Here is a 22,916-nt window from a genome sequence, read left to right on the forward strand (position 1 = left end):
CAGTCTGCAAGGGAAGGGAAGGGAAGGGAAGGGGATGCTGCTGTGTAGCGCTGTAGCACCATGTCTGCCAGCAGCATCCAGTAGACATACGGTGACATTGGAAAAAGGCAAGAAAGGATTTTTTTTTTCTCTTTCCTTTCACGAGTGGAGGGAGGCAACGACATGTACCCTGAACCACCCACGACAATGTTTTTGACCCTTCAGGCTTTGGGAGCTCAGCCAAGAATTCAAATGGTTTTCGGAGAGTGAGGGAACTGTGGGATAGCTACAGTCATCAGTCAGTCCTCAAAGAGAGACCTGGAGAAGGAGACTTGCTGAAGCGAAGCAAAGCCACAGGGGTCTCTGAGAATTCCCTGGCCCCTTGCCCCGTCCTGCCTGGCTGATGTCAGCATCTCTCTGTGAGGTCACCATCTCCCCACCGCCTTGGACCAATAGTCTGAGGTCCTGCAAAAGGCCTTTATGATGTCACTTCCACACCCCTCCCTTGCTGTGCCAATGTCCTGCTCCTGGCCAAGCCCTTTGGAGGTCTGAGCTACTCCCTACTCAAGGCAAGAAGTGTCTTCGGTGCCGCCTACCCCTGCTCCATATGTTAAACCATTGAATACCTTATTTTTTATTGCATTTGTAGCTCATATCATGATTTCAATGCACAATCTGGATGCATGATTTTCTCGATCATATTAGACAATACATTTTCATGCTAGGATGTGTAAATCTGTATTTATTCATGCCATATATAAGAAAATAAAACAAATTCATTTCCTCTAAGCATATGGAAACTTTTTAATTTTCACAGTAACTGAAATGTACAAACACCTAGAAATGGAACTGTCACCAGCACAGGGTTGGCCAGTATTAAATAGTGTTACAGTAGGAGACAGCATTAGGATGTTAACCCCAGGCCTTTTGTTCAAAGGTTGTGTCTCTTGCCTTTCTCCCATGAACTGAAGTGCAGCATTCAATAGATCCAGAGACTAGTTGATGACATTTCTGAGTGCTAAAATAGCAAGCGCTGTCCTTCCTGCATTGGCCAGTGGTGACTGGAGAGCTGATTTGCTGAAAATAAGCTTCAAGGTGAGAAGCAGCAGCCCAAAAGAGGTCCCTAAAGGTGCTGAAGTAGCTCAGTTGGGAGAGCGTTAGACTGAAGCTCTAAAGATCTGTGGCTCAATCCCAGGCTTCAGCAGCCTCTTTGATCCCTCTCGGTGCAGCTGTGGGCTGTTTCCTGGCAACACAGCAGTCCCTTTACCTAATGCATGTTCTTTCTTTCAGGCTATGCAGCAGGAAAAGGCAGCATTGGCTTCTGCAGCCAGTTGGCCCTCCTGAACTTTCTTTCTTCTCTTGCTCTTTCTCAGAAAGGGGAAGAAAAAGCAGCTCCTCCTCAAGCTGGAGTCTCACGGGCGATGTAAGGACAACTTGCTGAGTGCCAGCTCCAGTCCTCTGCTCTGCCAGCTGACCCATCGAAGAGCTGCCGCCATTTTCTCCAGGTTCTCCCCTCAGTGTGTGCCAGGATGAGCATCACCAAAGTGCAGGGAATTTAAGGGCGGGGCAGGACAGGGCAGCGCACTGTGATGGAGTTTCTGTAGCGTGGTGGTTCTCACATTTGGCTAATCTGCAAAAGGGCCTCAGCCCGAAAACCAGGCAGAAACATAGTGGCTTCCTTTTCCCAGCTCCCCTTGCTGTCCAGCAAGGCCTCCTCCTTCTGCCACTGGCCCGTCCCTGGGATAACCCCAATCCCCGCACGATAGAGGGTGGTGATATCAGTGGAGAAAATACCTTGGCGTCAGCCTGGGGAAGCTGGAGGAATTAGGCCAGTCGAACCCATGGAAGTGCATTTGGCTGCTGGGAGGTAGAATCTTGTTTCTACCTCTTGGCATCCCAGGGGTGGCTACTTGCAGCCCAGGAAAAGATATGGGGTTCTGGGTGGAAGGAAAACAAGTTAAGGGTTAATGTCTCTTTTACCTGTAAAGGGTTAACAAACAGGGACCCAAACACCTGACCAGAGGACCAATCAGAAGACAAGATACTTTCAAATCTCGTGTGGAGGGAAGCCTTTGTTTGTGGGTTTTGGGTTTGGCTTTGTTCTCTTTGGGTCCTGGAAGGGGCTAGAGGTGCAACCAGGTTTCTGCCAATCTCCCTGCTACAGTCTCTTATCTATTCAGAATTGTAAGTAAGAAAAGGCAGCCATAGTCTTTTAATTTGTTTTTTTTTTCCATTTGCATATGTGTACTTGCTGGAATAGCTTAAATTGTGTTTCTGCTGGAGAAAGTTTCTTTCTATTGTTTATAAGTTGAAAGACCCTGTAACTTTTTACCATCTAAAATGCAGAGATAAACCTTTTACTTTTTTTCTTTCTTTATTATTAAAAGTTTTGCTTTTTAAGACCTGTTTGATTTTTTTTTCCCAGTTGAGGCTCTAGGGAATTGAGTCTGTATATTCCAGGGAATTGGTGGGGAGAAGGGAAGGATAAGTTTCCTCTTTGTGTTAGATTCACACAGCTTGAATCTGTATTGCCTTTGGGTGAGGGGGAAGCAGGGAGGGAAAGGTAAATTTCCTCTTTGTGTTAGATTCAAGGAACTTGAATCTGTATTGCCTCTGGGAGAAGGGGAGAGAGAAACTTGATCTCTCTGTGTTGTGTTTCAAGGAATTGAATCACGATATCTCCTAGTGTACCCAGGCAGGAAAGTTCTGGGAGGAGGTAAAGAGGTGGGAGGGAATGGTTTATTTCCCTTTGTTGTGAGACTCAAGGAATCTGGGTCGTGGGGTCCCCTGGGAAGGTTTTGGGGGGCCCAGAGGGTATCAGGCCCTAGAAATTCCTGATTGGTGGCAGCGCTACAGAATCTAAGCTGGTAATTACGCTTAGAGGACTTTATACTAGTACCCATATCCTGGACGCTAAGGTCCAGATTTGGGAATTATACTATGACACGAGTAGGCTGCTTTCGGGCAAGATGGTTTTCTGTTTTAGGCTTGGGAGAAGCCTGCGAGAGGAGTTGTTCTAGTGAGAACCGCTGCTCCTTTCTTGCCGACCTGGGGGTGCCAGTGACAGCTTGTGAGGGGGCAGGTGCTGGCTTGAGTGAATGGGATACAGGAAACCCCAGCCTGCCCCTCCAGGTCAAGTCCACTGCTTGGCTCCTGCGTTGTGACATCCAGATTTAAATCTTCCCAGCATGTGCTGTGGCTCGTGTATTAAGCCTTCCTGGTGGGCCTGGTCCTTGCCAAAGTAGTTCAGCTGGGAGTGCATCGGATTGAAGATCTAAAGGTTTCTGGTTTAATGCCAGGCGTTAGCACCCACTTCACCCTGGGTGTGTTGTGATGGGCTTTCTTCTGGGTGTGCAGCTGTGCCCTGAACTCACCAGTGTTCCTAATTTCAGAGGCAACACTTGCAGAGGACGTGTTTGGGGTCATGTGCCCCACCTGGGTTAGCTATCGCCTGCTGCATTATGTGGTGCTGCCAGGCCCCCTCCCTGCAAAGCAGCTGCTGTAGGGGTGAATGGAGAGGGGCTGCCTTTGCTGCTTCCTCTCCCTGCACTGTTCGCAGCTGAGGGGGCTGTTGATTGCAAGGGGATAGGGCTGAACCTTGACATTGTGCCCCCACCCCTTCAGGAGACACCAGTCATCTGCACCTGGTTGGAAGCTCCGCAGCCAGAGGAAAAAGTGGTTTTCTGCACCAGAGCTGCCAGCTCTTACTTTCTTTCTCATGATGGGGAGGAAAAACAAATCTCTTTTTCAAAGCCCAGTCCTGCCATTGACCGAGGTCTCACTTTCTAAGTTCCTGCTAGAGTGGGGGATTTAGAGTTAGTGGGGTCCTGTGCACATAAAGTGCATTCAACAACCCGCCTTCCTTTGAGCTCTGCTATGTCTCCAGTAGCTGCTGTCCCCTGGTAGCAGGGAAGGACGTTTCTACCCATTAAGGAGATCCCAGCCTTGGACCAAAGGCAACTTCAGTCTTCTCCTCTCTCCTTTCTTGGAATCAAGTTCAGGTTTTTACCAGGAGTTAAAGCAGCCTGAAGCTGCAGAGTCTGGATCAAGGTCACAAGTTCCCAGTGTCTCTGTGGAAGGCAATTTGTTAAATCCCAGATGAGTGGAGTTAAATCAGTTCTCAACCTGAGTCCTTAGGTCTAAATCCTGAGGATATTGTCCCATCATGGGGCCATTTCCCACCTCTCTTTCATACCGAAGCACAATTTTCTTTGCACAGACACAGGAACAGCAGGATCTTTCTCTGTCCCTTGTGCAAAGCAGGTGCCCAAATTCCATGGAAAGAATGGCCAAGCAGGGGGCCCTGGGCACATCCAGCCCTGGCCGTGAGACGTTCCCTCCCCTCTTTCTTTATACTGCTGTTGTCATTTCATGGAATGTCTGGGATGGGGAAAAGCTGAGTTCACTCCAGCTGGAGGGAAAAAGACCCCTGAAAATCTCAGGCCCTCAGGGAAAACCCAACCTCCGCTACCAGGGTCACTGAGTTGCTGGGGATTTGAGTAGGAAAGGGACTGTCTGAATTTTCAAGGTGGGGAATGAATAACAAATTACAAGATCCACCTCATTAACCACCGACACAGGCTAATCCTGCTGCAGATAGAGAGGAAACTGGGAGCTATTCTTTGTTGTGCAGCCATGGAAACCCTGACCCAATTGCACTGCACTGAATGTGCTGGGGAAAACCGGATTTTACGGGCAGGTGGAAATAATAGATCCTAGAAACACCTGGAGTCCCCCACACTGCGTCTGCCACCAGGGTTGGGTGTTGAGCTGCTCACAGAGTCCCCCACCAACATTACTTTCTAGCAGGGGACTGCAGCACCACCCACCCACCCAGAGCGGAAAGTAAGCCGGTCCAGTCTGGTATGGTATACTGGCAAGAACCAGTACGCCGTGTTGGACCGCACCGGCGTCCATGGCGGGCATTGAAATGGCTCTGGACTGCCCACGGCCAGGGCTCTGGCGGCCAGGCTGGGGCCGGGATTGAAAGGGCTCAGAGCTCCCCGCGGCTGCGGGCAGCCTAGAGCCCTTTAAATCCCAGCTGCAGCTGAGGTTTAAAGGGCTGAGCGCTCCATGCTGCTGCAGGCAGCCCAAAGTCCTTTGAATCCTGGCCGTGGCTCTGGTGACCGGGTGGGGGCCCGGATTTAAAGGGCTCGGGGCTCCCCTCAGCGGCAGGAGCTCTGGGTCCTTTAAATCCCTGCCCTAGTCCCGCAAAGCTTGGGATTCTCCTGGTGGCTGGAGGCCTAGGCCCTTTAATTTGCCCCATGAGCCCTGGGGGGCTCCCAGCCCCTCTTCAGCTAGGAGCCTCTGGTTGATTTAAAGGCTCTGGGTCTCCCAGCCAAAGCTGGTGCCCCAGGGCCTTTAACTCTTGAGATGCCACGCCTCTTCTGGATGAGGCCACGCCCCCTCAGGACTCCCGCAGTACCGGTAAGTCCTGTAAGTTACTCTCACCCCTGCACCCAGCCAATGCAGTATGAAGGCTGAGTCTTGTATCGCTGCACCCTGGGTCCAGGGCATGCACTCTCTCTCGTCCTCTGCTGTATAGAATCCGGCCCTGCCGCAAAGTGTTCCCCATGAACCACCAACCTCCAGGACAGCAGGTTTGGCCCTCAGAGCAAGGACTAGGCCAAGGTGGGGTTGTAGCTCAGTGGAAGAGCACATGCATTGCATGTATGAGGCCCTGGGTTCAATCTCTCCCATTTCCAGGTTTCTTTTTCATCTTGCTGCTTTGCTCATGCCCAGATGGGATGTGGCCCACCAGGCTCCTTGCCCGATCTTCAGTCCTGCTCACTGAGGGGCAAGGGACAATTGCATGGAAGGTCCTGGGGGAGTTTCTGCTCCTAAGTCACCTTGGTATGTTTAAGATTCCCACCCGCTGTGCTGCTTGGGACAATGGTAGATGAGAAGGGCGAATCCTCCAGCACTGGAGGAAAAGGTCCCATCTGCACAGCCCGAGAGGCAAAGAAACAGAGGGGCTGTCAGTGCTCAGAGAGGAGAGAGGTCAGTGATTTACACCCACCAGGGGACACTGACTTTTTGAGGTGGGTGCAGCTGGCTTGAGATGGTGCTGACAATGGATAGAAAAAAGGCTGGAGTCAGTGACAGATGGGACCACAGAAGGGGAAGGGGAATGGCAGCCCCACAGAAGGTCCTGGGTGCTCAGATGCCCCAGTTATTGCACCCTGGCCTGTCCTAGAGAGAGAAAAGACCCAGAGGGACCCAGCCCCCCTACAGTGATCCCGTGGACAAGAACCTGGCTGGGAGTGGAGTGGTTTCCCTCTGGGCAAAGGGGAGCTGAAATTCCTCAGTGTCCTGGAATTTAAGTAATGAAAGTTTCAAACCCTGTACGGGTGTGGGCTGAGGTGCATCAGCAGAAAGTTGGGCTGGACAGAGCTGGCAGGTTTGTATAATTTTTGGTGGTTCCCAGAATGGGACCAAGTCCTGCCCCACCCCACACCTGTGTGAGGCTCTGGGAGGGAGTTTGGGTGTGGGAGGGAGGTGTTGGGCTCTGGGAAAGACTTTGAGTGCAGGGTCTGGGCTCAGTCAGAGGGTTGGGGTGCAAGAGTGGGTGTGGTGGGCAGTGTCTTGGAGGGAGTTTGGGTGCGGATATGGGGTTTGAGTTGGAGCAGGGTGTGAGGGGTGCAGGAGAGGGTGAGGCGTGCAGCATTTACCTCAAGCATTTCCCAAAAGCAATGTGCACCCCTCTCTGGAAGCAGCTTCTAACCAGGAGGGCTGGGAGTGTCTCTGTGCACCACTGCCAGCAGACTCCACCCCACAGGTCCCATTGCCACAGTAGGCAGAGTTGGCACTCGGGGAGACCCCCCACACACACCTCATGGGCTACAGTGACGTGCCAGCTGCTTCTGGGGGTGGCGTGCCACACGGAGCGTGGGTGAGCAGGCTTAGCCCCCTTGTGCTGGTGGTGGTGGCGGCGGCAGGGATCTCTGGGCCCTTTTAATTTCCCATAGGCAGCAGGCAGGACCAGAGGGGACACTCCCAAGGCCAAATATTGCTTTGCACAATGATAAATCTTGGAAGAGGACAGAAATGAAATGGCAGAAGAACCTAAGGAATGAAAAGCCTCCGGATTCTTGTGTGTGCACTGACGCTGAAGAGAAACTGTAATTTGACTCGCTTTGTGTCTGCGGCCGGTAAAATATCAAGGTAAAATCATTCCAGTGATTGTGACACCGGGTTTGAGGAGGCTTTGGTCTTATTAAAATGTAACTAGCATGGTAGGTCCTGTCTTGTTCATGGGTGGGAAGATGTTCTTTTTCAGGGATCTCAGACGAGAACTGGGCCACAACACCGGGTTTGTTTAGGCCACAAAAATGGAGGCAGGAACCTCTTCTCTCCTGCTGGCAAAGAACCCCAGGTACCGAAAAGACAGGGACTCACATCCCTGAATGGGCTTTTAAAAAGTTAGGGCCCGACCATTTCTTGTTTCCACAGACTAGACACTTTAGCAAACTTTAGAATTCCTTGGTGCTAAACACTGTGAAACTCTCCTTTCTCCATCACAGAGGGCTTTAACACCCCTTATCTCACTCAGGCTCACAACTGCCCAGAGTTCGAGAACTGTCCCTGTTCCCATTGGACAGACGGGGAGGAGCCTGAGATACAGAGAAGGGAAGTGACCTACCCAAGGGCATACACAGAAAGGTGGTGGCAGATCCAGAAAGAGAAGCCAGCGGTCCTGACTCCTGTTCTAACAGACAAACCCTCCCTCTCCTCCTTAGAGGTAGGGATAGAGCCCAGGAATCGAGATGGTGAGGAAATTTCATTGAAACCATTTCTGTCAGAAAATCCCATTCAGACTAAATCAGTTTGTTTCTCAAAATCATAACAAGTGGGATGAAAGTTCTTTGCAAAAGTATTTTGTTGCAAAACAAAAGCATCTCCTGTTTGTCACAGTGTGTTAAATTGTCTCCTCGCACACAAAGAGGAGACACTTAGATCTCAAACATTAGATAAGATGCTGCAGTCTGAGCTACGTCGTTGCTGCTTTTAACAATTTCAAAATAAAAACATAGAAATCAAATAGACTATTTCAGCTATTCTATTATGTGTTAATCTGCTCTGAGTAAATGTGATAGGACACCTTATATTATGCACTATTCCTAGTGACACTCTCCAATGGATCTCCATCCTCCACACACCGTGAGGTAGGTAGGAGCAGATCATTACTATCCTTACTTGAAAGATGGAGAAGCTCAGGCTGAGAAAGAGAATTGACTTGTCTCAGGTCACACAGCCAGTCAGGCTGGGCTGGGGCAGCAGGAGGTGCGGGTGGTGGGGGCAGAGCCCAGGGCTGAGGCGGCAGGAGTGTGTGTGGGTGGGGGAGCACTGGAGGGGGGGAGAGGAGAGCCCAGAGCTGGGGCAGCACGGGGTGTGTGGCGGGGGAGAGCCCAGGGCTGGGACAGCAGGGGGATGCGGTTGGGGGGAGGCCCAGAGCTGGAGTGTCAGGGGGTTCAGGTGGGGAGGGAAAACCCAGGGCTTGGGCAGCAGGGGAGTGGGGGGGGCAGGGATGGGGTGTGGGCAGCCAAAATTTTTTTTTGCTTTGGGCAGCAAAAGACCTAGAACCAGCCCTGCCTCCACGCACCATGAGGTAGGTAGGAGCGGATCATTATTATCCCTACTTGAAAGAGGGAGAAGCTCAGGCTGAGAAAGGAGTATTGACTTGTCTTAGGTCACACAGGCAGTCGGTGGCAGAGTTGGGAATAGGACACAAGAGCCCTAATTTTCAAAATAACCATCGGATCTTGAATTTCAGACATTGAATGACCTGAATAAAGTGGTCTCAGATGAGCTCCAGACCAACAACAGTGCACAGTAATTATTCAGCAAGTATTTGAGGAGAAGTGCAATGTTAGAGAGAATCATGAACTGCTCAGAGACCATTAATACAGAGAAGCAGCAAAATTCACCAAACATAGAACTGGTTCTGACTTATTTCCTTGGTCTTAAAAGAGAACAACAAGGACCTGAGTCTCCTCCCTGTCAATAACCCCCTGCTCAGCCAATCAGGGTAGAGACTGAGGACGGGAGGCTGAAGATGAGCCCAGAGAGCCCGAAGGATTGCCGAGGTCACTGGTGGGGATCACTGCCCAAGCACTATTTCAGCCCCACATTTTTCAGTGAACCTCCCACAGTGGGAGCTACAGAGCACTGCCCCGCAACACACACACACACAAGCATACCTCCTGGTGTTGGGAGGGGATTAGGAAAAAACAGAAAAGAAGCAAGAGAAGAAGAGAAACGAGGGAGGGAGGATGGATGGAGGAAAAGGTGAAACAAAAAGGACAAAACCCTTATGTCCCCACTGATTCTAAGGGACAAAATCCCAGCTGTGGAATAAAATTCTGCCTCCTTAAGCTTGTGTTTTCCATGCCTAGAATTCAACTCTCACCAGATGGATCAGACTGAACAGGTTTCAAACCTCCAGGAGGTTCTTACCTTCTAAAAAGGAATGGCTGTTTTCTAGTAAAATCACTACAAGAGAAGGAGAAAACGCGAAAGAGGTTCCTCCTGGCGCTCACGTCCATGACCCCGAATACTCTCTCAGTCCTCAAAGACAGACCTGGAGAAGGAGATTTGCTGAAGCAAAGCCACAGGGGTCTCTGAGGTTTCCCTGGCCCCTCGCCACTCTCCTGCCTGGATGATGTCAGAATCTCTCTGTGAGGTCACCACCTCCCCACCAATAGTCTTTGACCAATAGTGTGAGGTCCTGCAAAAGGCCATTGTGATGTCACTGCTACACCCCTCCCTTGCTGTGCCAATGTCCTGCCCCTGGCCAGGCACTTTGGAGGTTTGAGCTACTCCTTGTGAATCACCACACTCAAGGAGCGTTCGTTCTAGGAAGCAAGTTGGCTGGACAGTAAAACATCAGACGCTGCTCCCAATGCTACACTCAGTTTTTCAGAAATTAGTCGATTTTATGTCCAGAAGAGACCATCAGAACATTTAATCATATAATCATAGAATATCAGGGTTGGAAGGGACCTCAGGAGGTCTCTAGTCCAATCCACTGCTCAAGGCAGGACCAATCCCCAACTAAATCTTACCAGCCAGGGCTCTGTCAAGCCTGACCTTAAAAACCTCTAAGGAAGAAGATTCCACCACCTCCCTAGGTAACCCATTCCAGTGCTTCACCACCCTCCTTGTGAAAAAGTTTTTTCCTAATATTCCACCTAAACCTTCCTCGTTGCAACTTGAAACCATTACTCCTTGTTCTGTCATCAGGTACCATAGAGAACAGTCTAGATCCATCCTCTTTGGAAACCCTTTCAGGTACTTGAAAGCAGCTATCAAATCCCCCCTCAGTCTTCTCTTCTGCAGACTAAACAAACCCAGTTCCCTCAACCTCTCCTCAAAAGTCATGTGCTCCAGACCTCAAATCATTTTTGTTGCCCTCTGCTGGAATCTTTCCAAGGTTTCCACATCCTTCGTGTAGTGTTGGGCCCAAAACTGGACACAGTACTCCAGACGGGGCTTCACCAATGTCGAACAGAGGGGAATGATCACATCCATCGATCTGCTGGCAATGCCCCTACTTATACAACCCAAAATGCCATTAGCCTTATTGGCAAAAAGGGCACACTGTTGACTCATAGCCAGCTTCTCGTCTACTGTAATCTCTGGGTCCTTTTCTGCAGAACCGCTTCCTAACCATTCGGTCCCTAGTCTGTAACAGCGAATGGGATTCTTCTGTCCTAAGTGCAGGATTCTGCACTTGTCCTCGTTGAACCTCATCAGGTTTCTTTTGCCCCAGTCCTCTAATTTGTCTAGGTCCCTCTGTATCCTAACCCTACCCTCCAGCATATCTACCACTCCTCCCAGTTTAGTGTCATCTGCAAACTTGATGAGGGGTGCAGTCCACGCCATTCTCCAGATCATTAATGAAGATATTGAACAAAACTGGCCCCAGGACCAACCCTTGGGGCACTCCGCTTGAAACTGGCTGCCAGCTAGACATGGAGACTTTGATCACTGCCCATTGAGTCTGACGATCTAGCCAGCTTTCTAACCACCTTACAATCCATTCATCCAGCCCATACTTTAACTTGCTGGCAAAATACTGTGGGAGACCACATCAAAAGCTTTGCTAAAGTCAAGGTATAACACATCCACTGCTTTCCCCTCATCCACAGAGCCAGTTATCTCCTCATAGAAGGCAATTAGGTTAGTCAGGTATGACTTGCCCTTGGTGAATCCATGCTGACTGTTCCTGATCACTTCCTTTCCTCTAAGTGCTTCAGAAGTGATTCCTTGAGGATCTGCTCCATGATTTTTCCAGGGATTGAGGTGAGACTGACTGGTCTGTAGTTCCCCAAATCCTCCTTCTTCCCTTTTTTAAAGATGGGCCTTTTTCCAGTCATCTGGGACTACCCCCGATTGCCATGAGTTTTCATAGATAATGGGTAATGGCTCTGCAATCACATCCGCCAACTCCTTTAGCACCCTCGGATGCAGCGCATCCAGCCCCACGGACATGTGCTGGTCTCCAGTTTTTCTAAATAGTATCGAACCACTTCTTTCTCCACAGAGGGCTGGTCACCTTCTCCTCACACTGTGCTGCCCAGTGCAGCAGTCTGGGAGCTGACCTTGTTTGTGAAGACAGAGATAAAAAAAGCATTGAGTACATTAGCTTTTTCCACATCCTCTGTCCACTAAGTTACCTCCCTCATTCAGTAAGGGGGCCCACACTTTCCTTGACTTTCTTCATGTTACTAACATACCTGAAGAAACCCTTCTTCTTACTCTTAACATCTCTTGCTAGCTGCAACTCCGAGTGTGATTTGGCCTTCCTGACTTCACTCCTGCATGCCTGAGCAATATTTTTATACTCCTCTCTGGTCATTTGTCCAATCTTCCACTTTTTGTAAGCTTCTCTTTTGCGTTTAAGATCAGCAAGGATTTCACTGTTAAGCCAAGCTGGCCGCCTGCCATATTTACTATTCTTTCTACACATCAGGATGGTTTTTTCCTGCAACCTCAATAAGGATTCTTTAATCCTTTAGAGGATTTGAACTGATTTCAGTGGAGGCACATGTTTTCTAGGTTTATATGCATTTGCACAGGAAGATATTGAGTGTTTGCATTCATTTCAGGGATCCCTACTCAGTGGAACTCGTGAACATAACAGAAAATGCAATTACTTTTGTTGAAGGAAGAGGTGCGTAAGGGGGCATTTGGATCTGAACCAAGGACTACTTGATTTGCAGTCAAACACTCTACCACTGAGCTATACCCCCATGACTGCTATGAAAGTAAGTCAGTGATCTTAAAGATTTTGAAAGACAGGCCCTGCCTCAGAGATCTCCTGTTCTCTTCCCAGACCACAGTGCTTTTAAAAATGGGGTTTCATTAAACTTATAGATGCATGGAGACATCACAGCTTGCACACCCACCCACATAGATTCCCCCAGTGACGTAGCTACCACCTCTCCGGGAGATGGATTAACTACACAGGCGGGACAGCTCTCTCCTTTCTGCTTAGAGCAGCTTCATTATTTATGAATAGGTAGGAAAGAACCTCCTGAATGGACAGTAACCAATTGATCAAATATTGGTGGGTCTGCATTCAATATGGGTAACTGGTCATACTGGGCTGGATTAGAAGGAGTATTGGCAGCAGATGGATGGAAGTGACTATTCCCCTCTATTCGGCATTGGTGAGGCCACATCTGGAGCATTGCGTCCAGTTTTCGCCCTCCCACTAGAGAAACAAGTTAGAGAGAGTCTAGGGGAGGGCAACAAAAATGATTAGGGGGAAGGGGACTTACAAGGAGAGGCTGAGGACAGGGCCACCCAGAGGGGGGGCACGTGGGGCAATTTGCCCCAGGCCCTGCAGGGCCCCATGAGAACATAGTATTCTAGAGTATTGCAACTTTTTTTATGGAAAGGGCACCCAATTTTGTTTTGCCCCAGGCTCTGAATCCTCTGGGTGGCCCTGCCCACTCCACCCCCTGACTCATTCTCCTCCCTCTGAGGCCCCACCTATGCTCTGCCCTCACTCCCATTTGGCCACTTCCCACCCTGCTCTTCCTCTTTCGCTGAGGCCTGCTGTTCCAACTTTCGCTTGCTCCTCTGCTGCCCGAAGGCCTCCTTATGCCTCTCCACCCGCTACCCCAAGGCCTGTCTGCTGCCCCCACCTCTCTGACCTTCCCCTGAGACTCACCCTGCCCAAACCTCTCTGCCCCCTCCCCTAAGACCAGCCCTGCCCACCACTTGTGCCTCTCTGCTTCTCCACTGGGACCCACCCCGCTCAGCACTCACACCTCTCTACCCCCTCCCCTGACCTGCCCTGTCCACCACCCACACCTCTCTGCCCCTCCCCTAAGACCCGCCCTGTCCACCTCTTTCCTTGGTCATCTCTTGTTATTCATTGAAACATCAAGGATGGAATAAAAAGCTGAGTTTACTCCACGGTGAGGAAGAAAGGAGCCACCAATCCCCTAGCAAAGCTCAGTGCCCAGGAGAAAACCTACCGTCTGCTATTGCAATCCCTGATGTGCTGGGGATATGATGGTAAAGGAACTGTCCTGAATGATCAAGGCAGGAAATGGACAACAATCTACAGGAACGTCATTGACCACAAAAACACCCTCCTCATGCTCCAGCCAGAAGGGAAATAAGCAGGAATTCTTGCAGTTCAGCCATGGACACACTTCCACAACGGCACAGCAGTGTGTGTGTTGTGGAAGCTGGTCTGAGGGAACAACTGGCATTGATCACAGATTGAGAACAGAACTAGAGTGTAGTGAGAGACCCATCTCAAGCAAGTAGTTATGGCCGAGTGGCTAAGGCGATGGACTAGCAATCCATTGGTGTTTTCAGGCACAGGTTCACATTCTGTCAACTACAGGGGAAGTTGTGGTTCTTTAGTTTCAAGGGAGCTGGGTTTTGTCTCACTCTCAAGCTGTGGCTACACTATTGGGTAATGTGGCTTTAAAGTGTTTTAATTAAACAGCTGTTGCATATCCACACTATGCCCTTGTGTCACCAGAGCACATCCAGGGCTAGAATCTTGGATGGCCACAGAGAACAGTGCATTGTGGGTAGCTGTGAAACTGGCTGCAGGTGTTTTGGGAAGGGTTTGCAAGACCTCATGGCTGGTACAGCATCACATGATGCAGGTTTGTCTACCCCATTGTTCCATGGGAATCCTCCTAGATTGCCAGCTGCTTTTCAACTGCAATGTGCCTGGTGGGGTACAGAGTATGTGTGTGTGTGTGGGGAGAGTGAGTGTGTGGGCACACTGTCTCTAAGTCCAGACATCTGCTGCAAGCAACCAGTCCTGAGGCAGGGGGAGGGAGACAGCCCCAACATCAGCCCCTGCTTCCCTCACTGGCTCAGGTCAGCACAGCAGCCTCTGTCACACCCACACACACACACACACACACACACACACACACACACACACACACACACACACACACACACACACACACTGCTGCCTGCTTAGTTCTGTGTCAGGGGTACTGGAAGAGGGGGTGAGAGGGCTGTGGCTCCACCACTGTTTATGAGCTGTTAGGACCAGTGATGGAGTGGGGGGGAAGGGTGGAGTCTTGGGGGGGAAGAGGCGTTCTGTGGGTGTGGCTTAGGAGGGAGGGGTTGTGTGAGTGTATGTCCTTGAGGAAGGGGTGTCATGGGAGTGCCCACAGTTCAGACAACAGTGCCGCCCCCCCACTGTAAGGAAGCTCCCACCGCCCCTGCTCTTTTTTCGTAGCGCAGGAGAGAGCAGCATCCACGGCAGTGATTTGCTCCCAGGGGCTACGGCAAGGGGGTCTTTGGAGACGATTTAAAGGACCCGGGGCTCCAGCCACTGCAGGAAGCCCTGGGCCCTTTAAATCACCAGCCTGGGGAAGTTGGGCCGAGCTGGCACAGAGTACCCGCCCTTGCCGGTATCCCATACTGGACTGGACTGACTTACTTTCACCTCTGGAAGGTCCTCACATGGATCAATAATTGGTTAAAAGCTAGGAAACAAAGGGTAGGAATAAATGGTCAGTTCTCAGGATGCAAATAGGTAACTAGTGGTGTCTGTACTGGGACCAGGGCTAGTCAACATATTGATAAATGATCTGCTAAACAGCGAGGTGACAACATTTGCAGATGATCCAAAACTACTGAGGATAGTTAAGTAGCCTGTGAGGAGCTAAAAAGAGATTTCACGAAACTGGGTGAAAGGGCACAAAATGGCAGATGAAATTCAATGCTGATAAATGCAAAGTGATGCACATTGGCAAACATAATCCCAACTCTACATATAAAACGATGGGATGTCAAATAGCTGTTGCCACTCAAGTGAGAGATCTTGGAGTCACTATGGATAGTTCTCTGCAAACATCCACTCAATGGCAGCGGCCGGCAAAAGGGAACAGAATGTTGGGAGTCATTAGGAAAGAGATAGAAAATAAGAGAGAAAATCTTATTGCCGCTGTATAAATCCATGGTACGCCCCACATCTTGAATGCTGCATGCAGATACGGTCACCTCATCTCAGAAAAGATGTATTGGTATTGGAAAAGGTTCAGAAAGGGGTATCGAGTGTCTACCATCTGAGGAGAGAATAATAAGCCTGGGACTTTTCAGCTTGGAGAAAAGATGACTAAGGGAGGATATGATAGAGGTCTATAAAATCATGGCTCGTATGGAGAAAGTAAATAAGTAAGTGTTACTTATTCCTTCTCATAACACAAGAACTTGGGGTCACCAAATGAAATTAATAGGCAGCACGTTTAAAACAAACAAAAGGAAGTATTTTTTCACACAACGCACAGTCAACCTGCGGAACTCCTTGCCAGAGGATGTTGTGAAGGTCAAGACTATAACAGGGCTCAGAAAAAGAGCTAAATCGATTCATGGAGGACATGCTCTGAGCCAGGAATGGGCAGGGAAGGTGTCCCTAGTCTCTGTTTGCTGGGAGCGGGTGACAGGGGATAGATCACTTGATGATTACCTGTTCTGTTCATTCTCTCTGGGGCAACCTGGCTTTGGCCGCTATGGGAAGACAGGACACTAGGCGAGATTGACCCAGTCTGACCCAGTCTGACTGCTCTTACATCCTTATGCTCCTTTCATACAGATGCCTGGATTCTGCCTGACAATGTGTCCCTGAGGTTTCAGCCAAAAATGCCCAGACAGGCAAACACTCCTGGGCTCCTGAAGCCTCTGCCCCCCCCTGGTGCCTATGGCTCATCCCTGCCCCTTGCTGCTGCTCCTTGCTGTAGAAGGTGAAAGGAGCGGAGGCAGCACAGGAGCCTTCTGGGGATGCAGATCTGAGGTTTTTGGGAGAGACACATTGTCTGAGACATCAGAGCGCTGTAACCATGCAGCCACCCCCTCAATCTGGGGCCTGTTCCAGCCCTGAGTCTGGGTTACCGTCATCCCACCCACACAGCAGGGTGCCCACTCTTGTGTATTTGGTTGTCATGGTTTTTGTTCCATGCAACTGAGTTAGATTATTAGGGGTTAGCCCAGCCAGCTTCGGCAATTGGGCGAGCTCTGTGTCTGTAAATAAATGGTACTTTTTGTTAGCTGTCTGCTGTCTGGCCTCAACTGATTTCTTCTTAAACCAGCCTGCCCCCAAGGATATAACAAGTGGCTACGAGGATGGGATTTCCGGTGCTGCTCCAGCAACACAAGGAAGTAGAAGTCAAGGTACAGAAAGTGAAACAAAAAATCATGGCTACTCTGACCAGGCCACTGGAACCTTTTGATGAGAATATAGAGCAGTGGTCCTGCGTATACTGAGTGTTTTGAGCTTTTTGTTATTGCAAATGACATTCCAGAAGAGAAGAAGGTGCCCATATTCTTAAGTGTTGTAGGAGCTAAAACCTACTCCCTGTTACGCAGCTTACTATACCCGGTAAGCCTGAGACTAAATCTTGCAGTGACATGGTGGAAATCCTGGGGTCCATTTTTCCCCAAAACCACTGGTAGTTGCTGAAAGATATCGGTTTCACAAAAGAGACCAAAAAGAAGATGAAACAGTTGTACAATTTGTAGCAATTTTAAAAAGCTAGCAGAACACTGTGAATTTAAAGAGATGTTAAATGATGTTCTGCATGACAGGTTAGTGTGTGGCCTCTACAGAGAAGCTATACGGAAGAGGCTCAGCTTACATTAAGAAGGCTGTTGATATTGCTGTATCCATGGAACTGGCTACAAGGGAGGCGCAATACATCGGTGCATCCCTAGGCTGCAAAAAGTGTCACAAGAACCTACCCACAAAACTGTGCAGAGTCAGGAATGTTACCGCTGTGGTAAACCAGGTCACCAGGCATCAGAATGCTGGTGTAAGGACCTGGTGTGTCTACACTGTGGCAAAAAGGGACACATTGAGTGTGCCTGTAAACAAAAGAACAAGAGGCCTGTGGTCTGGCCCACAAAAAGAGGAACCTGCATACCCTAGAGCAGACCCAGGATGATCAAGGTGGCACCTCATCGCAAGCGGAAGTGCCACTGCATGTTTTGTCTTTGGCAGTGGGCTCACATGAATTCGGGATAACCCCGTTATTGGATGGCAAACCTATATGCATGGAACTGGACACCGGTGCAGCTGTCTCGCTGGTCTCTGAAAACTGTGTATAAAGAAAAGCTACAGCCTCTTTCTGCTTAAGGCAACAAAAACTGTTCTGAAGACGTATACAGGGGAAGCTTGCGCCCATTGTTAGGCACTATTGATGTTAAGGTGGAGCTCAATGGACAGGCTGCTAAATTGCCACTGTTTGTGGTGAGAGGTAACTACCCAGCCTTAATGGGTAGGTCTTGGTTTGGGCAGATTCAGCTGGTCTGGGCAGAAGTGCACTGGATGACTAAAGAAGAAACCAGTCTAACCCCTATATTAAGGAAACATGCTGCTGTTTTTGGAGAGGATTTGGGAAGTATGAAGGGAATCACTGTGACATTGAACATTGAACCTGATAGTCCACCAAATATCTGAAAGCCCGTACTGTGCCATATGCCATCAGGCGAAAAGTTGAAAGAGACCTGGAGTGCCTGGTCACCAATGGAGTCCTAACACCAGTTACCACTAGCTCATGGGCCACTCCTATCATTCCAATAGTGAAGAAAGATGGCTCTCTCTGGATTTGCGGTGATTTAAAATCACTGTCAACCCAGTGTTGTGTGCAGAGCAATACCCTCTTCCCTGCATAGATGACCTCTTCGCAGGCCTGGCTGGGGGACAAAAGTTCAGTAAGATTGATCTGAGTCAAGCAATATTTACAGACGCACGTCGATTAAAAGTCCTAAGGTCCGTTGACTATTGTGACTCATAAGGGGCTTTATCAATACTGTCACCTACCCTTCGAAATAATGTCTTCTCCCGCCCTGTTCCAGAGGGCTATGGACCAGATCTTGTGTGGCTTGTCAGGAGTTCAGTGCTATCTGGATGATATCCTGGTCACTGGAAGGAATGAAGAGGATCACTTAAAGAATTTAGAGGCTACCCTACAAAGACTGGAAGAGTATGGCCTACGAGATCGCAAAGACAAGTGTGAATTCTTCAAGCTCTCTGTTGAATATTTGGGACGCATCATTGATTCTGCAGGTCTTCATAAGGCCCCTGCAAAAGTTAAGCTATGGTAGAGGCTCCCCCACCTTGAAATGTAAGCCAGCTGCACTCGTTTCTAGGACTACTGAACTATTATGGAAAGTTCATCTCAAAGTTAGCCACACTGCTAAAACCATTCATGAGCTCCTGGGGCAGAACAAGGCCTGGAAGTGGACTGAAGCCTGTGATGTTGCATTTAGCAAAGCTAAGGATGCACTGCTAAATTCTGAAGTTCTAACGCACTTTGATCCATCCTTACCCCTACAATTGCCTGCGATGCCTCCCCTATGGAGTGGGAGCAGTCGTGTCACTCATTATGCCTTCTGGAGAAGAGAGACCTATTGCTTTGCTTCATGCACTCTAAGCAAAGCAAAAACTAACTACTCCAAATCGAACGTGAGGCATTAGGAGTTGTTTCTGGAATTCGGAAGTTTCATCAGTACCTGCTTGGGCGAAAGTTTACTATTCTCACAGACTATCGACCTCTGATGTCATTTTTGGACCCTACACAGGCATTCCCCCATTAGTTGCTAGTTGTATGCAACGTTCGTCATTGTCACTTTCAGACACACACTTATAAAATTAAATATCGGAAATCCACTCTGCACGGCAATGCAGATGGCCTCTCAAAGGTTGCCTTTGCCGATCAAACATCAAGATAGTGCCCAAAAGGAAATCTCTACTTTGATCAGGTAGAGAATACACCCATCACTTCTACTCAGATAAAGAAGGCAACTTGCGTTGGCCCAGTATTGTCCCAAGTTTATGGACCCTGGTGATGCATGGAAAATCTCGACAAACATTTCCGTCTCACCAGACCTTGTTACCTACATGTCCAGGAGGATGGAGTTATCTGTCCAGTCCGGTTTGTTTGTTGTGGGGGAGACATGTCATTATTCCACCACCACTGAGATCACAGATGTTAGAACAGCTACATTCCAGTCACTGTGGAATAGTGCACATGAAGGAAATTGCACAAAGCTATTTTTGGTGGCCTGGATTGGACAGTGCTATTGAAGAGAAAGCAAAAGCTTGTAATGTCATGTCAGGTATGAGGAATGCACCCCAGTGGGCACCCCTACACCCATGACACTGGCCTGAAAACCCGTGGCAACGTATTCACATTGACTTTGCTGGCCCCCTTGAAGGAAACATGTTCTTGGTGGCATTAGATGCCCATTCTAAATGTCCAGAAGCCTCTATAATGCAGTCCACTACTGCAGAGAGTACTGTCAAAAACTACAGGGACTCTTTAGTCGTTTCAGTCTCCCAGAACAACTTGTGAGCGACAACGGACTGCAGTTCGTCTCTCAGGAGTTTCAAAATTTTATGAAGGCAATGGGATACACCATGTCACGTCAGCACCATATCATCCCTCCACCAAAGGATTAGCTGAAAGATTTTGTGCAGACAATGAAACACGCTTTGAAATCAGCAAGGGGACAACACTCCATTCAAAAGCGTCTTTATACCTTCTTACTTTCCTACAGAAACACACCTCATGCTACCACCCAGGCACCCCCGGGCCTTTCTAATGATGGGAGACAGCTGCGCACTAGCTGTGATCTGCTGAAACCTTCCGAACCCCAACAAATTGTGCAACATCCGCAGCAACATCAAGTCATCAGACGTGCACCCAGAGCAAAAGACCGAACCTTTAGCCGGGACAGCCAGTTTTGGCTCGGAATTAATACTTCTGGAGCTAAATGGGTCCCTGCCACGATCATCACTCAAACAGACTGGTTCCTACACAGTCCGGACTGTAGAGAATCCTACCTGGTGGCGACAGTAGATCAGCTGTTGCCAGATCATGCCAGTCCTCAGACATATCTGCAGTTGAGTGGTACTGACTTCACCTCTTCTGGTCAGACACTGATTCACGAATCACCTGTTTCCTGACTGTTCTACTCCCTTACTTCCGGCGGCTGAGATACCCCTTTGCCCAGCATGAGCTGATACCACCTCCTCACCTGTTCATGCTGCAGACCCTAAGCCCATGGTAATTTTCGGTGCAACAACACCAGAAGTTCGCCGTAATCCACCTAGAGACAGAAAGCCTCCTCATCTGCTGGATCTTTAGCTAGGGTGAACCCACGGTTATGGGACAAAATAATCCCCGGGGTTTAGCCTGGAATGGAGGCAGTCTACCCTCCTTCTCTAGTCTAGTATCAGAGGGGTAGCCGTGTTAGTCTGGATCTGTAAAAGCAACAAAGAATCCTGTGGCACCTTATAGACTAACAGACTTTTTGGAGCATGAGCTTTCATGGGTGAATACCCACTTCGTCAGATGCATGTAGTGGAAAGTTCCAGGGGCAGGTATGTATATGCAGGCAAGCTAGAGATAATGAGGCAGTTCAATCAGGGAAGATGAGGCTGATGAACTGAAGCTCAGCAGTTTTTCTGCTGTACCCAGCAGCCTCCTACTGCAAGACAAACCCAAGAAAGAAACCAGCAGGACTCCACTGGCCATCACATACAGTCCCCAGCTAAAACCTCTCCATCATCAGGGATCTACAACCCATCCTGGACAATGATCCCATACTTTCACAGGCCTTGGATGGCAGGCCAGTCCTCGCTCACAGGCAACCTACCAACCTGAAACATTCTCACCAGTAACTGCACACCGCACCATAGTAACTCTAGCTCAGGAACCAATGCATGCAACAAACCTCGGTGCCAACTCTGCCCACATATCTACACAAGCGACACCATCACAGGACCTAACCAGATCAGCCACACCATCACCGGTTCATTCACCTGCATGTCCACAAATGTAATGCCCCTCTGCTATGTACATCGGCCAAACTGGACAGTCACTATGGAAAAGGATAAACGGACACAAATCAGATAGTAGGAATGGCAATATAAAAAAACCTGTAGGAGAACACTTCAACCTCCCTGGCCACACTATAGCAGACCTTAAGGTGGCCATCCTGCAGCAAAAAAAGTTCAGGACCAGACTTCAAAGAAAAACTGCTGAGCTTCAGTTCATCTGCAAATTTGACACCATCAGCTCAGGATTAAACAAAGACTGTGAATGGCTTGCCAATTACAAAACCAGTTTCTCCTCCTGCCCCTGGAAATTTCCACTACATGCATCTGATGAAGTGGGTATTCACCCATGAAAGCTCATGCTGCAAAACGTCTGTTAGTCTATAAGGTGCCACAGAACTCTTTGCTGGTTTTACAGATCCAGACTAACATGGCTAACCCTCTGATAAGTGACACCGTGTGGCCACGCATGGTGATGCACAGAGCATCACACCTACGTAGAGGCTGTAGAGATCCCTCGGGGGCTTAGGGGTCGTGGGGGGCACAGATAGCTACGTCTAGGCTGGAGGCATTCCAGTGGGGATTAGGGGCTTTATGGGGGACACAAATATCTGTATCCTGGGTGGAGAGGTCCCTGGATGGCTTAGGGGGTTGTAGTGAGCACAGATACATACGTCCAGGCTGTAGTGGTCCCTGGGGGTTTAGGGAGTTGGTGAGGGGCACAAAAACCTATGTATGGTCTGGAGGGGTCCCTGGGGGACTTAAGAGGTTGTGGTTGTGCAGATACCTACGTACCAGTTCGAGGGGGTCCTGGGGAGCTTAGGGGGGTTGTGTGGCATAGACATAGCTACAACCAGGCTGGTGGGGGACCTAAGGGTCTTAGGGGGCTTCTGGGGGGCAGAGATACCTATGTCCAGGCTGGAGAAGTCTTGGGGAGGGATTAGGGGGTTCCTGGAGGTCACAAATATCTACGTCCAGCCTGGAGGGATTCTGGGGGTATTAGAGAGTTGTTGGGGGGCACAGATACCTATTTCGAGGCTGTAGGGGTCACGAGGTTGCTTTGGAGCATTTTGGGGTACAGATACCTACGTCCATGCTGTAGGGGTCCCTAGGAGGATCAGTGTGTTCGTGAGGGTGCACAGATACCTACGTCTAGGCTATAGGGATCCTGGTGGGGCTTAAGGGTTTGTGAGGGGCACAGATACGTTCATTCAGGCAAGAGGGATCCTGGGGACCTTAGGGGGTTCGTGTTGGGCACAAATACCTGTGTCTAGGCTGGAGGTATTCCGGGGGGCTTAGGGGGGTTTGTGGGGATCTCAGATAACTATGTCGAGGCTGGAGGGTTCCCATCGTGGCCTAGGGGGTCTGTGGGGGGCACAGATACCTGCGTCTAGGCTGCAGAGGTTTTGGGGGTCTTAGGAGGGATGTGGGTGCACAGATACATATGTCTGTGCTGGAGGGGCACCGTCGTGGCTTAGGGGCTTAGTGGGGTCAGAGATATCTACGTCTAGTCTGGAGGTGTCCCGGGGGGGATTAGCTGTGTTGGGGGGGAACAGATACCTACGTCCCGATTGTAGGTGGCCCTGGGTAGCTTAGGCGGTTT

The 22,916-nt window shown here is 49.5% G+C and overlaps 1 long non-coding RNA gene and 2 other non-coding genes across 3 annotated transcripts in view; 2 read left to right on the forward strand and 1 right to left on the reverse strand.

Annotated features, from left to right (window-relative positions):
* Positions 1 to 22,916, forward strand: part of LOC127054335 (uncharacterized) — a 67,967-nt gene that overhangs the window by 13,959 nt on the left and 31,092 nt on the right. The gene's annotated exons all lie outside the window — the stretch shown is intronic.
* On the forward strand, positions 1,111 to 1,183 carry TRNAF-GAA (transfer RNA phenylalanine (anticodon GAA)). Its single transcript has one exon. It is a non-coding gene; the product is annotated as a tRNA-Phe (tRNA).
* TRNAC-GCA (transfer RNA cysteine (anticodon GCA)) lies at positions 12,162 to 12,233 on the reverse strand. The gene has a single exon. It is a non-coding gene; the product is annotated as a tRNA-Cys (tRNA).

The sequence above is a fragment of the Gopherus flavomarginatus genome, chromosome 6, assembly GCF_025201925.1.
Source record: "Gopherus flavomarginatus isolate rGopFla2 chromosome 6, rGopFla2.mat.asm, whole genome shotgun sequence".
NCBI lineage: Eukaryota > Metazoa > Chordata > Testudines > Testudinidae > Gopherus > Gopherus flavomarginatus.